Consider the following 14,339-nt stretch of genomic DNA (forward strand, 5'->3'; position numbering starts at 1 on the left):
GTGTACTTACCACACAAATCTAAAAATAAAATGTTACCAATGGAAAAAAAGAAAAACAGTAGTTAATAATCCACAAAAATGATTTAGAGGAGAAACAAGTCATAACTTCCCCAAATATAAAACATTTGAAAGAGATTGGGGTGATATGCAAAACCATATATCCATTTAATTCTGTAGGATAATTGTTAAGAAAACCTTAAATTATTAAGGCAGTGGGTATACTGACCATACTGTCCAAACCACTAATGAATTAAAGCCCCTGAAAAATATTTAGCTCTAATTGACTTGCCTATTATGTTTATCAATATACCAACTGAAAAGGAATGTAAATTAACCTGCCATCATTTTTCAAGGAATGCAGTATACTTTTGTCTTCCTCCAGTAGGGTTGTATCAACTTTAAAGATTTTATTTATTTGACAGAGAGAGAGCGAGCACAAGCAGGGGGATCAGAAGAGGGAGAAGCAGGCTCCTTGCTGAGCAGGGAGACCAATTCGGGGCTCGATCGATCCCAGAATCCTGGGATCATGACCTGAGCCGAAGGCAGACGCTTAACCGACTGAGCCACCCAGGTGTCCCGGGTTATATCAACTTTAAAAAGCAAGTACTTTGGGGCACCTGGGTGGCTCAGTCGGTTAAGCATCTGACTCTTGATTTTGGCTCAGGTCATGATCTCAGGGTCATGAGATCAAGCCCTGTGCCGGGCTCCATGCTGGGCGTGGAGCCTGCATAAGATTCTCTCTCTCCTTCTCTCGCTGTTCCTCCCCCCGCCTCTAAAAAAATCAAGTTTTTTGATGGGGAGAGCAGGTAAAAGAAGGAAAGAACCATCTACACTAATTTAAAATAGCTGTCAAGTATACTACTAGTGGGGCGCCTGGGTGGCTCAGTTGTTAAGCGTCTGCCTCCGGCTCAGGTCATGATCCCAGGGTCCTGGGATCGAGCCCCGCATCGGGCTCCCCGCTCGGCAGGAAGTCTGCTTCTCCCTCTCCCACTCCCCTTGCTTGTGTTCCCTCTCTCACTGTGTCTCTCTCTCTGTCAAATAAATAAAATCTTTTTTTTTTAATTATCTGAAAAACCTAAATCTCATCAAAAACAAGACAGGCTAGAACGTATGCTTTTTGGCTATCTAGCCCCTATGGGATAGGGAGGAGGTTAGGATCAATGTTGAATGGACCCATCTGTGGTATCCTCCAAAAGCCAGCAAGATTTCAGTGCAAGAAATCCCAAGGGGCAAAGGCAACTTCTAACCCCCTAGAAAATCAAATACTCCTCACCTCCTTGAGTTTATTTGAAACTAAGGACCAAATGGGGCAGGTCCTCAAAATCTCAAAACCATCTTAATACCATAAAAACAGCTTCCAGTTATGCCACAGGTCAGATCAAATCAGGGAGGGGGAGTTCCGACCATCCAATTAAAATTGCAAGAACAGGGGCGCCTGGGTGACTCAGTCGGTTAAGTGTCCGACTCTTGATTTTGGCTCAGGTCATGATCTCAGGGTTGTGAGATCAAGCCCCGCATCAGGCTCCATGCTTAAGATTCTCTCTGCCCCTTCCCCCTCTCTCCCTCTCATAAACAAACAAACAAACAAACAAACAGATTGCAAGAGCAGCTTCAGAAAGGAGCCAGACCAGGCCCCTAGGCCACTGTACATGGAGGTACCTGTCAGCCACTTGTTCCTCTGCTGCTCCAAGGAGTGAAGAAAAGCCTCTTACTAAGTGTAGGCAGCCCTGGGAGAATTTTCTGGAGGAAGGTAGAGACTATGTTTTTGCTCATGGTTAGCAAGCAGTCCCACTCTAACGAGGGGCAGGGTTAAATGAAAAGCTACTGCCCTTCATCTTAAGATGGGAAAATAGTCAAAGGGCCAGCCAGACCAACTAGTAAACCATGCTGAATTGTACATAGTCCTGATGGCAGTGTAAGATGCAGAAAAGAACTACACAGAGGTCCACAGGTTCAGGAATTTATGTTTGAGGACTACTGAAATGACTATATTATTAAGTAGGTTTAAAAAAACTGGAAAAACATAAAAATAAAGACTGGATAATTAATGGAAAACAACTTGGGAAAAGTAATTTTTGGAACACACTATCAAAACCAAGGCAAGGTGTCGTGTGTCAGCCTACTGAAAAGGTGAAGGAGCAGTCTTAGAGACACTAAAGCTATATGGCCTTTAAAATTTTAAAGAGCACAGCTGAGACAACGGAATGTCTGGCATCTGATCCTTTCATAGATGTGTTAAAAATGTGGGCTCACAAGGTATGTGCATCTGTAGCCATTGCCCTTTTAAGTGAGTGGAGTGCATCAAAGAGAATTAGGATCACCTGTCCTGCAGGTACACTAAGAGATTTAAGAATAACTCTCAAGGAAGAGCACCCAGAGGACTGGTTTCTGGGCAACACTGGCAGATTGACAAGAAGACTTCTAAAAAGGCACCAGTATACAGTTTGGTTTTACTACTGTTTACTTGCATTTGGAATTTGGAATTTTATTTGTTCCTTCACGATGACTAGGTGAGCCAAAATAAAAGTTTCGGAGAAACTGCAAAAAAAAAAAAAAAAAAATGGGCCTATGAAACTTTTTACTCGGATCAGGAAACACTTTATGACAAAAATATTGTGGGAACATGCAAATAACATGGATACACAATGGAGTTTTCAAATCCCATTCTATTTGACTTCAGTTGGAATAGGGTAAAGATTACATGATCTCTTTAAAAAGATGATTATAAAAGCAACTGTCCCAGTATTAATGGGAAATAAGCAAAAAATATTAGTGCACCATGTTAGGGAATCAAATGAGAGACTACATCAAAATGGGGAGCACTACAGCTCTGGAGAGATGCTCAGAAACAATGCTGCCACAGTAACGATTCCCAGAACAAGGTCAAGGGAGATAGATCCCTATCAGAAGTAGCTGAAGAATGGGGAAAAAAATGAGCTTAATTTCCACAAAGTCAAATGATAGCCCCCAACTATTACAATGAAAAGTGAAGGTTCCCAGTAATATTAAAGATATCTTGTACTCAGCCAATATGACAGGATGTGAATTTTCCTCAGGATGATGCATTACTGGGAGTGGTTCTATAATACTACAATTAACCCATTCATAGGGATGCAGATTGCATTGGGTATGATGTATCTCTCTTTACAGTGGTTCTCAATTTTCACTGCACATTACAAACCCCTGTAAAAACACTAATCCCCAGTCTATAACCCTGCAACAATTAAATCGGAATCTCTGGATGTGGGGCTTGGACATCATTAGTTTAAAAATCTTCCCAAGTGATTCTAATGTGCAGTGATGGCTGAGATGCACAGCATTAGCACCAGACCAAACAGAGCCATCTCTGATTTTGTAGGGGTATTGGCCTGGTTGCTCATCAATGCTTCACCTAAATAAACTGATGGTTATACGATCTCATGTGTCATCAGTAATTAGTTTTATACATTTTCAAAGCAATATTGTTTGCCAAGTCCTCAAAACAGTAGTAGTCTCAAGTATTAAAAATGGATTGTTGGAGGACACTTCCTTATTCTCTAAATTATGCTGTTTTTAAAAAATCCTGATTCATTTATATGAGCTAATTAAATGAAGTATTGGGAAATAATACTTGAACCCTATTTCAGGGGTTCCCCCAAGACCACCCTCAGGATCAATAATTTGCAAGGACTCACAGAACTCAAAAAGCTGTCATACTCATGGCTACAGCTATGGTCCCTGAAAACAGGAACCCAGTTAATGATTTATATAAATCACCAAGTATCATTCAATAATTTTATTAATCGGGGATGAGTCTCAAATGTTTTAAAGCCAGTGATTCCCAAGATATGTACATAATACAGATGGCCAAACATGTGGACTTTCCAACATTTGAAATACTTAATAAAAACATATATCAAAAAAACTCACAAAAACATATGTCAACATAAGAACTTCTACAAAATTGTTCATAGCAGCATTATTTATAATAGCTAAAAAGTAGAGACAACCCAATGTCTATCACCTGATGAATGAATAAATAAAATGCAGTATGTCCATACAATGGAGTATTATTTAGCGATAAAAAGTAGTAAGTCCTGATACATGTTACATTATGGAAGAACCTTGAAAACATTATGGTAAGTAAAGAAGCCAATCACAAAAGGCCACATGTTATATTGTTACATTTGTATGAAATGTCCAGAATAGACAAATCCATAGAGACAGAAAGTAGATTAGTGGTTATCTAGGGCTGTGGGGTAGAAGGGGGTATGTGGGGCAGGGAGTGACTACAAATGGGCATGAGGAATCTTTTAGAGTAATATAAATATTCTAAAACTGGCTTATGGTGATGGCTATACAGGTCTGTAAATTTACTGAAAGCCAATGAATTGTATACTTAAAATGATGAATTTTATGGAGTGTAAATTATATCTCAATAAAGCTACTGAAGAATAAAAAAAATAATATGTGTTCATATACTGCTAATAAACATGAGACACTGGAAGATTCCAGGGACTAGGGCACTAAATGTATCAGGTGGTGGTATTTCATAACTGATACCAGCAGATTAATATAAGGGAAATAGGGCCATCTCCTTTACGTTGATTTGATGATATTTTACTGAAAAGTCTTCCTAGAAAATACACTTACCTGTACCAGTCCATACAAAAACTTGAGTAGGCATGGGCCAGAAAATTGAGGCTCTTCATCCTTAGTATATTAAAAAAAAGATAAGAACACCTGAGTCCCCAGATGATTAATTAAAAAGTTTTGGTATCATTCTAATTGTATAGGTCCATTTTATCCCCATTTTAAGATGTGATCATTGCAAAGCACTTATGATAATTTGAACCAGGCACATATAATGGATCTGTTGATCAGTTCCTCTTGAATAATGGTAAAGATTATGCCTATAGTAGAATAAAAACCAGAGGCCTACCCATTTATTCATAAGCTAATATGTCAAATTATTTGTTTTCAGTACACCACCAATAGATCAGCTGGTAGTTACTATACATAGTAACATTTTATTCTTGGTTGCAGACCTATTTGGAGAAGAAGAATTACTCTCAATTTATATAATGCCATTTGTAGCAAGGATATTTTAAGATCAGAGTGAGCTGCCACCATTTTATAGCGCCCAATGTGGATATGGAAACCAGCCCCCAATGTAGCAAAAAGTATCAAACCTGAAGTCTACCTCTCTATTCACCTGCAAGAAAACTAGGTTAGTTCATGGAAAACACCCTTTCGGGGAGGGGGAGACAAGAAGGTCACTTCCTAGTCAGTCAAACTACTTATTAATAAACATACACATATTTTTCTGTAGTTAAGATACCCAGTTATACAACTTTACTATAGACAGGTGTCCTTTCAAGACATGATACTTTTTCTTTTTCTTTACCCAGCTCCAAGTGATACAATGACCAAGTTGATCTTGACACTAATCAGTATCTTGTGGATGTTTATTGTGATTTTAATAACAAAAATAACATGACAATAATGTGTTTGAGACCCAGTACACACCCAAGTCTCCTGTGAGGTAATATATAACAAATCCAGGACTCCCCCCTCTCATATACTGTCTATCCACTTATGCTGACTTTATTAAACAGACTCTGCCTGTCAGAATATGGTCTATTTCAAGCTGGTATGTTAAATTAGTCCTGTTTCCAGCACAATATAAAATTATAAACTGATGGGAACCTATACTGACAAACACAGATATTATCTGATTTAGGGCAATTTTACTCAGAGTACTGTAAAGTTCTATAATAAGAGTTTCATGGAAGGTGTAGTAAACACTAGGGATTAACCCTGAAATGAATATTAGTCATTGAAAGTACTTCTAAGGTCAACACAACTCTATGGATGGACAGAGATAGCCCTAGGGTTAACTGGATGGACACAGCAAAAGAATATCAAGATTTGGCTATGGCTAACTTACCACTTAATAAATGATAAAACTGAAATATTCAAAATACAACCTAAGGTGTGGAATGTCACAGGAATATCCTGGCAGAAACAGAACCTTACACAGGGATGTATTAGAGAAAATAACAGCAGGAATTAAGACATCTTCCACTGTTAAAGGGGGCTTATACCAAAAACGATAGACAAATAAAGGAAGAAATAAAATATAACTGTTATTCCCAGAAACAATGATTTCCTGGCATAGCGGGAATATTTCTTGGGTGTTATAGACTGTGACAATATTGAAATCTACCTGAGCCCTGTGATTACAAATGCCCCCCTTATGTACCTAGGACAAGGCCACACAGAAACACAGCAAGTTCCCATTCTTTGCCTCATAAGCAATTCATTGAACTGTTCTGTCTAGTGATCAAGAGGGACAAAATGTGTGTTAACCAAACTTTCGTTAAGATTCACTCCTTTCCCCAGGACCTTGAATGTTGGCCCACCCACAGTCTGAGCCAGCATGCAACCTTAACAGCCCCTTCTGAGAATAGGCTGACCTTAGTGTAAAACATTCTCTGATCTACTGTCTGATCATGCCACTCACATTCATCTGCTTCCCTGCACCTGGTTCTTTCTAGACCTGTTTATTCCTTCCTATAAAATAACAGTCCTTCTCTGCCTGACCCCTTAGACATTTGCAGATCTCATGGTCAAAGCCTTCTCGCAATAATCCCCTTCCCCCCTTGTAATAATTGTTTCAAATATAACCTCCTCTTATCTAAGTCCAGATATGTTTTTTATTTGATAGCTGTTAAAAAATTCCCTGCCTCCCGAGCAAGAGGAACTGGTACCAAATGACCAACTAGATTTCAGAACTTCTATGAGCCAGTAAATGTTTAGTATTTTCTGCCTCCCATTCTATCCCTTATGGGGAAGACAGTGTCTATTATGATTATTATGATCTTGTCTTGACACTGTATGTTGGGTGTGTGGAGGGAAGGTTACTTGTTTGAATTTATAGGTCTCTAGATTTGAGAATATGCAATCAAGGAACTTCATCTGCACCTGGATGAGATTTAGATAAAAAGATTCCAGGCTCAGACCTAAGCCCAAGACCTTGATGGGATGAGATGCCTTGCAGGAAGGATATGAATCACAAGGAGAAAGATGGCAAACTGGTAGACTGTTACATTGGTGGTCTCCTATCAACCACACCTCTTGGTACTCCTACCATTTTCTAGCGTTTTCCCACATTGATTCTGGTCTTGGTCAGGCAACTTGCTTCAGTTAATGGGAGATGTGTTAGTTTCCAGGGCTGCTGTAACAAAGTACCACAAACTGGTTGACCTAAAACAGAAATTTATTCTCTCACAGAAACAAGGTGTCAATAGGGCCATGCTCTCTCTGAAAGCTCTAGGGAAGAATTCTTTCTTGCCTCTTGCTTTTTTTAAATATGTGGAACATAAGGAATAGCATGGAGGACATTAGGGGAAGGAAGGGAAAAATGAAGGGGATGGAAATCAGAGGGGGAGAAGAACCATGAGAAACTATGGACTACGGGAAACAAACTGAGGGTTTCAGAGGGGAGGGGGGTGGGGGATGGGTATTAAGGGGAGCACGTATTGCATGGAGCACTGTTATACCCAAACAGCGAACCATGGAACACTACATGAAAAACTAATGATGTACTGTATGGTGACTAACATAATAAAAAAATAAAAATAAATTTTAAAAAAAGATTTTATTTATTTATTTGAGAGAGAGTATGTGTGAGTATGCAAGCAGCGGGGGGTCATGGGGAGGAGCAGAGAGAGAAGGAAGAGAGAATTCCAAGCAGACTCCATGCTGAGCATGGAGCCCAATGCAGGACTCGATCTCAAGACCTGAGATCATGACCTAAGTGGAAATCAAGAGTCAGATGCTTAACCGACTGAGCCACCCAGGCGCCCCTTTGCTTGCCTCTTTCTAGCTTCTTAGCTCCCTGCAATCATTGGAATTCCTTGTCTTATAGCTGCACCAGTCCAATCTCTGTCTTCACATGGTATTCTCCTCTGGGTATCTCTGTGTCTTTTTCTCTAAGGACACCAGTAATTTGATTCAGGGCCCACCCTAATCAAGTATGAGCTCATCTTGGGCACCTGGGTGGCTCAGTCAGTTAAGCGACTGCCTTCGGCTCAGGTCATGATCCTGGAGTCCCGGGATCGAGTTCCGCATCGGGCTCCCTGCTCAGCAGGGAGTCTGCTTCTCCCTCTGACCCTCCTCCCTCTCGTACTCTCTGTCTCTCATTCTCTCTCACAAATAAATAAATAAAATCTTTAAAAAAAAAAAGTATGAGCTCATCTTAACTTGATTACATCTGTCAAAGATCCTAGCTCCAAATAAGGTCATAGTCACGGGTTCCAGATGGACATGAATTTTAGGAAAACACTGTTTAATCTTGCTATCACGAGAGAGAGGCATGTGAAAAAACCTGGGAGATGAGATACCTTATGGAGAGAGAGGCCACATGGAGGAAAAATGAAGGAACTCCAGATAATTATCAATACCATGGTTCCAGATATATGAAAAAAATCTTGGCTCTTCTAAGTTTAGCCCAACCACCAGCTAAAAACAGTTGAATGAGAGACCAAGAGACCCCAGCTGATACTATATAGAGCAGAAGAACTGCCTAGTCAACCTACAGAATCATGAGAAATAATAAATAGTTGTTGCTTTACACATTAACAGATAACTGAAATGATGGGTAACTTTACAGAATTAGCATGCTAGGTATTGTAAAATGACCCAAAGGAATCAAAACTGAATGGAGACAAAGAGACACATGCTTAGTAAGTTATGGTCAAATACTATTTGAGAGGTAATTAAAGGTAAGGAAGGACTGAACATTTATGGGGCTTTTCCAGTGAAAACTGTGTTCTGAGATAACCAAGTTTGCTAGATAGAATTCTAAGAATGACCCCCAATGGGTGGAACCTGTAAATATGATGAGGTATCACTCCCATAATTATGTTACCTTATATGACAAAGAGATTATTCCCATTTGTCTAAGCATGCAAACTTTTTAGAAACAAAGTTTTCTCTGGATATTGTCAGAAGAGGAAGTCAGAGAGATTTTAATTATGAGAATGACTTGATACAGGGAACATCTAGGAGTAGAGAGTTGGCCTCCAGCTGGCAGCTAGCAAGAAAAATGGGACTTCAGACTATAACTGCAAGGAACTAGATTCTGCCAACTCAAATGACCTTGGAAGCAAATTCTTCTCTAGATATTCTATATAAGAGCACACCTCATTCAACACTGTGACTTCAGCCTTATAAGCAGAGAACCCAGTTGAGCCCACTTGGATTTCTGAGCTATATAAATGTGAGCTAATAAATGTGTGTTGTTTTAAACCACTAAGTGTGTGGTAATTTGTCACACAGCAATAGAAAACTAACACACCAAAGAACCCGAATTGATGGAGAAACATTTCATTTTGCAGAAAACAACCAGCTAATATTGGAATATCACCATATACAATCCCTAATGAGATTATGGGCAAGGGTTTTCAACTGATACTAAGGGAATGGATATTAGGAGATTGGACAGTTGTGTTGTGCCAGGTAACACCACACGGACTGCTTTCTAGCCATAAGTAGAGAAGCAATGGAGGAATCAGGCTTTAGCATGTAGCCAATCTCAGCATGACTAATAGCACACTCAGGTAACATAATATAAAATACACAGCATCACTTGTGTTCTCATGCTGGTAAGGATATTCAATTTGAGTTTAATTATAAAGGATAGAGCAATGACCTAAATCACAAGAAGATGGCAAAACAAATTTAAAATATGGGACATTTAACAGGAAAAATTACACGGAATTTTCAGCAAGTCAAAACATTCTCACAAAAGCAACTGTCGAAAAAAATTGTTTTAAATTGAGGCAAAGCTATGCAACTTGTGATTTCGAATAAATATTAGTTAGTTCACACTGAACCTGTTACAAAGAGCACGTTTGTGATAACTGAGGTTGGATATTATTTTTATCCTTGGTTTGTAAATACCTAGTTCTAAGAACCTGGCTATCTAATAACTTCAGAGCAGTGTCTCAAGTCTAGACACTGATAGTCTTTTGACTCTCCATGTGATGGAGTTCACAGTGAAGAGTCAGACTCCAGTCCAAAATCCTATGTGTGATCCTTCATGCCCAACCATATGCAATTTAAAAAGCTTTACCTTAAAAAAAAGAAAAACTTTACCTAGCAGGCCTCATGGGGAAAAGCTGCCTTACCCATACGAGACTTGTACAGTCTGGAGGGAGTTACCATCAAGGACTCAGGCCTCCCGGCAGCTCATGCTCTTACACTGCCTCTCTCAGACACCACTGCTAAGACCACATTTTTCTTCAATCTGACTCAGTACTCAGGCCTTTTCCACTACTATACTTTCCCTTCTACCTCTCCTAAGCCTTTTTTGAAAAGATTTATTTATTTAGTTATTTGAGAGAGAGAGCGAGAGTGCGAGCGCATGCACACAGGCCCTCGCACAGCAGGGGTGGAAAGGGGAGGGGCAGAGGGAGAGGAAGAAGCTGACTCCCCGCTCAGCAGGGAGCCTGACATGGGGCTCAGTCCCAGGACCCTGAGATCATGACTTGAGCTGAAAGCAGATGCTTAACTGACTGAGCCACACAGGCATCCCTCTCCTAAGCCTTTTGAGTTGATTGAATGGCAGGAGCCTTTTGTTCAGGCCTCCCTCAGTAGTGATATTATTCCTCCTGTCTGTGCTGATACATCTCATCTTCACTCAGCGTTGTTCCATGGGGAAAACTGAAAGACTAGGGGAGCTGGCATGTTATGGACTGAATTTTATTCCCCAAAAACTCGTATGTTGAAGTCCTCTCCCTCAGTACCTGAGAATGAGACCTTATTTGGAGATAGGGTCTTTAAAGAGGTAATCAAGTTAAAATGAGGTGAGTAGGGTGGCCCTTATTCCAATGCGACTGATGTCTTTGTAAAAAGTGGAAATTTGGACACAGACACACACACAGGAAGAATGCCATGTGAGGATGAGTGCCATGTGAGGATGAATGCATTGATTAGTTTGATATGTGTACAAGCCAAATAACACCAAAGATTTCAGTGAAACCACAAGAAGAAAGAGGCATGAAACAAATCTTTCCCTCACGGCCCTCAGAAGGAACCAACCCTGCTGACAACTTGCTCTTGGACTTCTGGCCTCTGGAACTGGGAGACAATAAATTTCTGTTGTTCAAACCACCCAGTATGTGATACTATATTACAGCAGCCCTAGAAAACTAATACGTGGCACTCTCTGGCCTCTTGCTTACACTATCACAGTAAGTGAATAAAGGCTAATTGTTACTTTCATTCTGGCTTGTTGTTTTAATTGACCACCTCGACCCCTGGCAACTAAGCTTTCTCTAGCTGAGCTATTGATTCTGTATTTCCTGACTGACTATAAAGACAGCTACTCTTGCCATGTGAGTACTACTGCATCCACCAGTAAGTGATAGCCACCATGCAAGAAGAAAGCAGAGTGCCTAAAGGCAGAAATGGGCTTACTCTGAGCTACATACTTAGGTTATGTGGCTGTCTCCAGGCCTGCTTGTTTACAGAAGTTTGTGCAGTTGTCAGAATTTTGTCAAGGATTTCTTTTCCTTGTAATATGTCACTTGTTAAGGAGGCTTGACAGGAGGGGAGTATGGTAAGGAGAAATGTATAACCTTCATTCTCTCAAAATACTAGAGGCTACCTAAATATTTACTAAAAGAACCTGTGAACTGGGGCGCCTGGGTGGCTCAGTCAGTTGAGTGTCTGACTCTTGGTTTCGGCCCAGGTCATGATCTCAGGGACATGAGATTAAGCCCCATGTTGGGCTTGGCGCTCAATGCAGAGTCTGCTTGAGATATTCTCTCTCTCTCTCTCAAATAAATCTTTAAAAAAAAAAGGACTTGCGAACTGGTGAATAGTCAAATTGGCCTAGGTCATACAAACTTGCATTTAAACATTTTTATTTGAATGATTTACTTCTCCTCAAATATCTTGCATTCAAAATTAATGACCCTTAAGTTGTAATTGGCATAATCTTTCTTTAGACTTTTATCTCTGAAAATTCTTCTCATCTTCTGTGTGATCCCCCAGAGGGTCCCACTTCCACCTCTGATAAAGACCATATATGTAAGGTTCCCACAACAGTTTAAAAAAAAAAAAACATTACCCAAAGATCTAGCTCTTTTCTGAGATTTCTTTACAAACAAGAAACCCCAACGTCCTCGGATAGAGGACGTATCAGATATTAAACTGAAAAGAACAGATACCACACTTGATCTTAGCCAAAAGGCCTAGAAGTGATTAAATAGTCCTTATCTTTAAAGTAAATTACACCTATTTTTCAGCTTTATTGAGGTATATTTGACAAAAATTATGTAATATTTAAAGTGTACAATGTGATGATTTGATATACATTGAAATTACACCTAATTTTTATTATGTGGTTTTCTTTTTCAAATTGTTTTTATTATGTAGAAACCTACTTATAATACTGGAGAGTAAACAGGGCTAGTATGATGCTTTGACTTTATAGACAAGGACAATGAGTTACAGGTTAGGTAACCAGCCCCAAACCATACAAGTGTGGTAGATATAGAGTTCAATCACAGGCCTGAGTATGTTAAAACATACTCTCGGATTTCATCCAGCTCTGTAATTCTAGGATTCAATAAATGAGGGCTTATTAAATAAAAAAAAAAAAATAGATGGCGATATACTGCCAAAACCTGGATCTCTCCTGGAAATGGAATATGTGTAAGGATAAGTCATGTGTACCAAAAGTAGAATATTTACACAGCATATTATTTTACCAAATGCAGGAATATTTTGTACTTATACTCACTGGTATATGAAAAGCAAGAAAAAATTCTAAAAAACAAAGAGAAATGGTCTCCCTCTCTTTTAGTTTCCCCTTTTAAAAGTGACTCCAGGGGTGCCTGGCTGGCTCAGTCAGTGGAGCATGCAACTCTTGATCTCTAGGTTATAAATTTGAGCCCCAGGTTCAGTGTAGAGATTACTTAAAAATAAAATCTTTTTTTTTTTTAAAAAGTGACTTGACATCAAATCTCAATATAACAAACAGTATTATAATATTACCCTATAACAAAACAAATGCCAAAGCTTCCATTGACATACACTAATATCAAGCAATTTTGAATACAACAAGCTCCTAGTACACAAGAGGAGAACTGACAATCTCTTGGAGTTATTTCCAACAAAACTTGACCAGTGGATAGATATATTCCCTAGCATGCCACAAATCAAAAGCAATAAGGATGATAATTAAATTTCAGTCACTACTAGGAGAACCTAAGATTAATGGTAAAACAACTCCTATTAATTCATGTAGCTATGTGCCGTGTAAGATAACCTGTGAATTTCAGAGTCATCTGTAGACAAGGCTAAACGGCAAATCAAATTATAATACCCAACCCTACCAATATCACCTGAAAGTTTCAGAGAGAATATACTGAATAAGAATAAATTACTCCTATTCATTAGGCTTGAGAAGTCCAGATCCAGGCCCAGATCCCATGTGTGATCTTTCAGGCCTGACCACAGGAAATTACAAAGCTTTACCTGGCAGGCCTCATGGGAGAAAGCTGCACTTCCTATACCACACTGTACACGATCAGTGCTGTTAAAAAGAAAATCACAGGCTCCAAATGGTATCACTTAGGTTAAGGCCCTAAGTAGTAAACCAAGCTTAATACCTAAACTATAGTTTCAACCCCCTCCTGAAATGTAACCTTTAACCAGTCAACATGGGAATTTCCTGGTCAGCACTAGGAAATTTACTGATATCCCTCTTCTGTTCCCTTTAGGAGGGAGATCTTACCTAAAACAATGGATTCTTTGCTAATAATTTCCTTTATACCACTCCCTCTACCTTTAAAAGCCTTTCCTTTTCTGCAGCCCTTTGGACCTCCCCTCTATTTGCTAGATGGGATGTTAGCTGATTCATGAGTCAATTAATAATGCAAATTAGATCTTTCTAATTAACTTCGTTGAGTTTTTATTATTTAACAGTACCCTGCAAGTTACTGGAGGGAGTTGCAGTCAAGGATGCAGGCCCTCCTGCTCCAGCCATGCTCATATACATATCTGCATTCCCAGGTGCCTCCAGTGAGACGTCCTTATTGATGACCTCGAGTGACGCACTTTTCCCTTCTCTGACTTAGCACTCTTCCACTCCTGCCTTCCCCCCCTCCTTGCCACCAGCAACCTGCATCTATCTTTTTAAAGATTTTATTTTTTTTTAAGATTTTTATTTATTTATCTGACAGATAGAGAGACAGTGAGAGAGGAAACACAAGCAGGAGGAGTGGGAGAGGGAGAAGCAGGCTTCCTGCCGAGCAGGGAGCCCGATGCGGGGCTCGATCCCA

General features: G+C 39.6%; 1 pseudogene; it reads right to left on the minus strand.

The window, feature by feature from the left end:
- Window positions 1-12,081: 12,081 nt before the first annotated feature.
- On the minus strand, window positions 12,082-12,256 carry LOC118008458 (annotated as a pseudogene).
- Window positions 12,257-14,339: the final 2,083 nt, after the last annotated feature.

Source organism: Mirounga leonina, unplaced genomic scaffold (genome assembly GCF_011800145.1).
Source record: "Mirounga leonina isolate KUSES-001 unplaced genomic scaffold, KU_Mleo_1.0 Mir_101608, whole genome shotgun sequence".
Taxonomy (NCBI): domain Eukaryota; kingdom Metazoa; phylum Chordata; class Mammalia; order Carnivora; family Phocidae; genus Mirounga; species Mirounga leonina.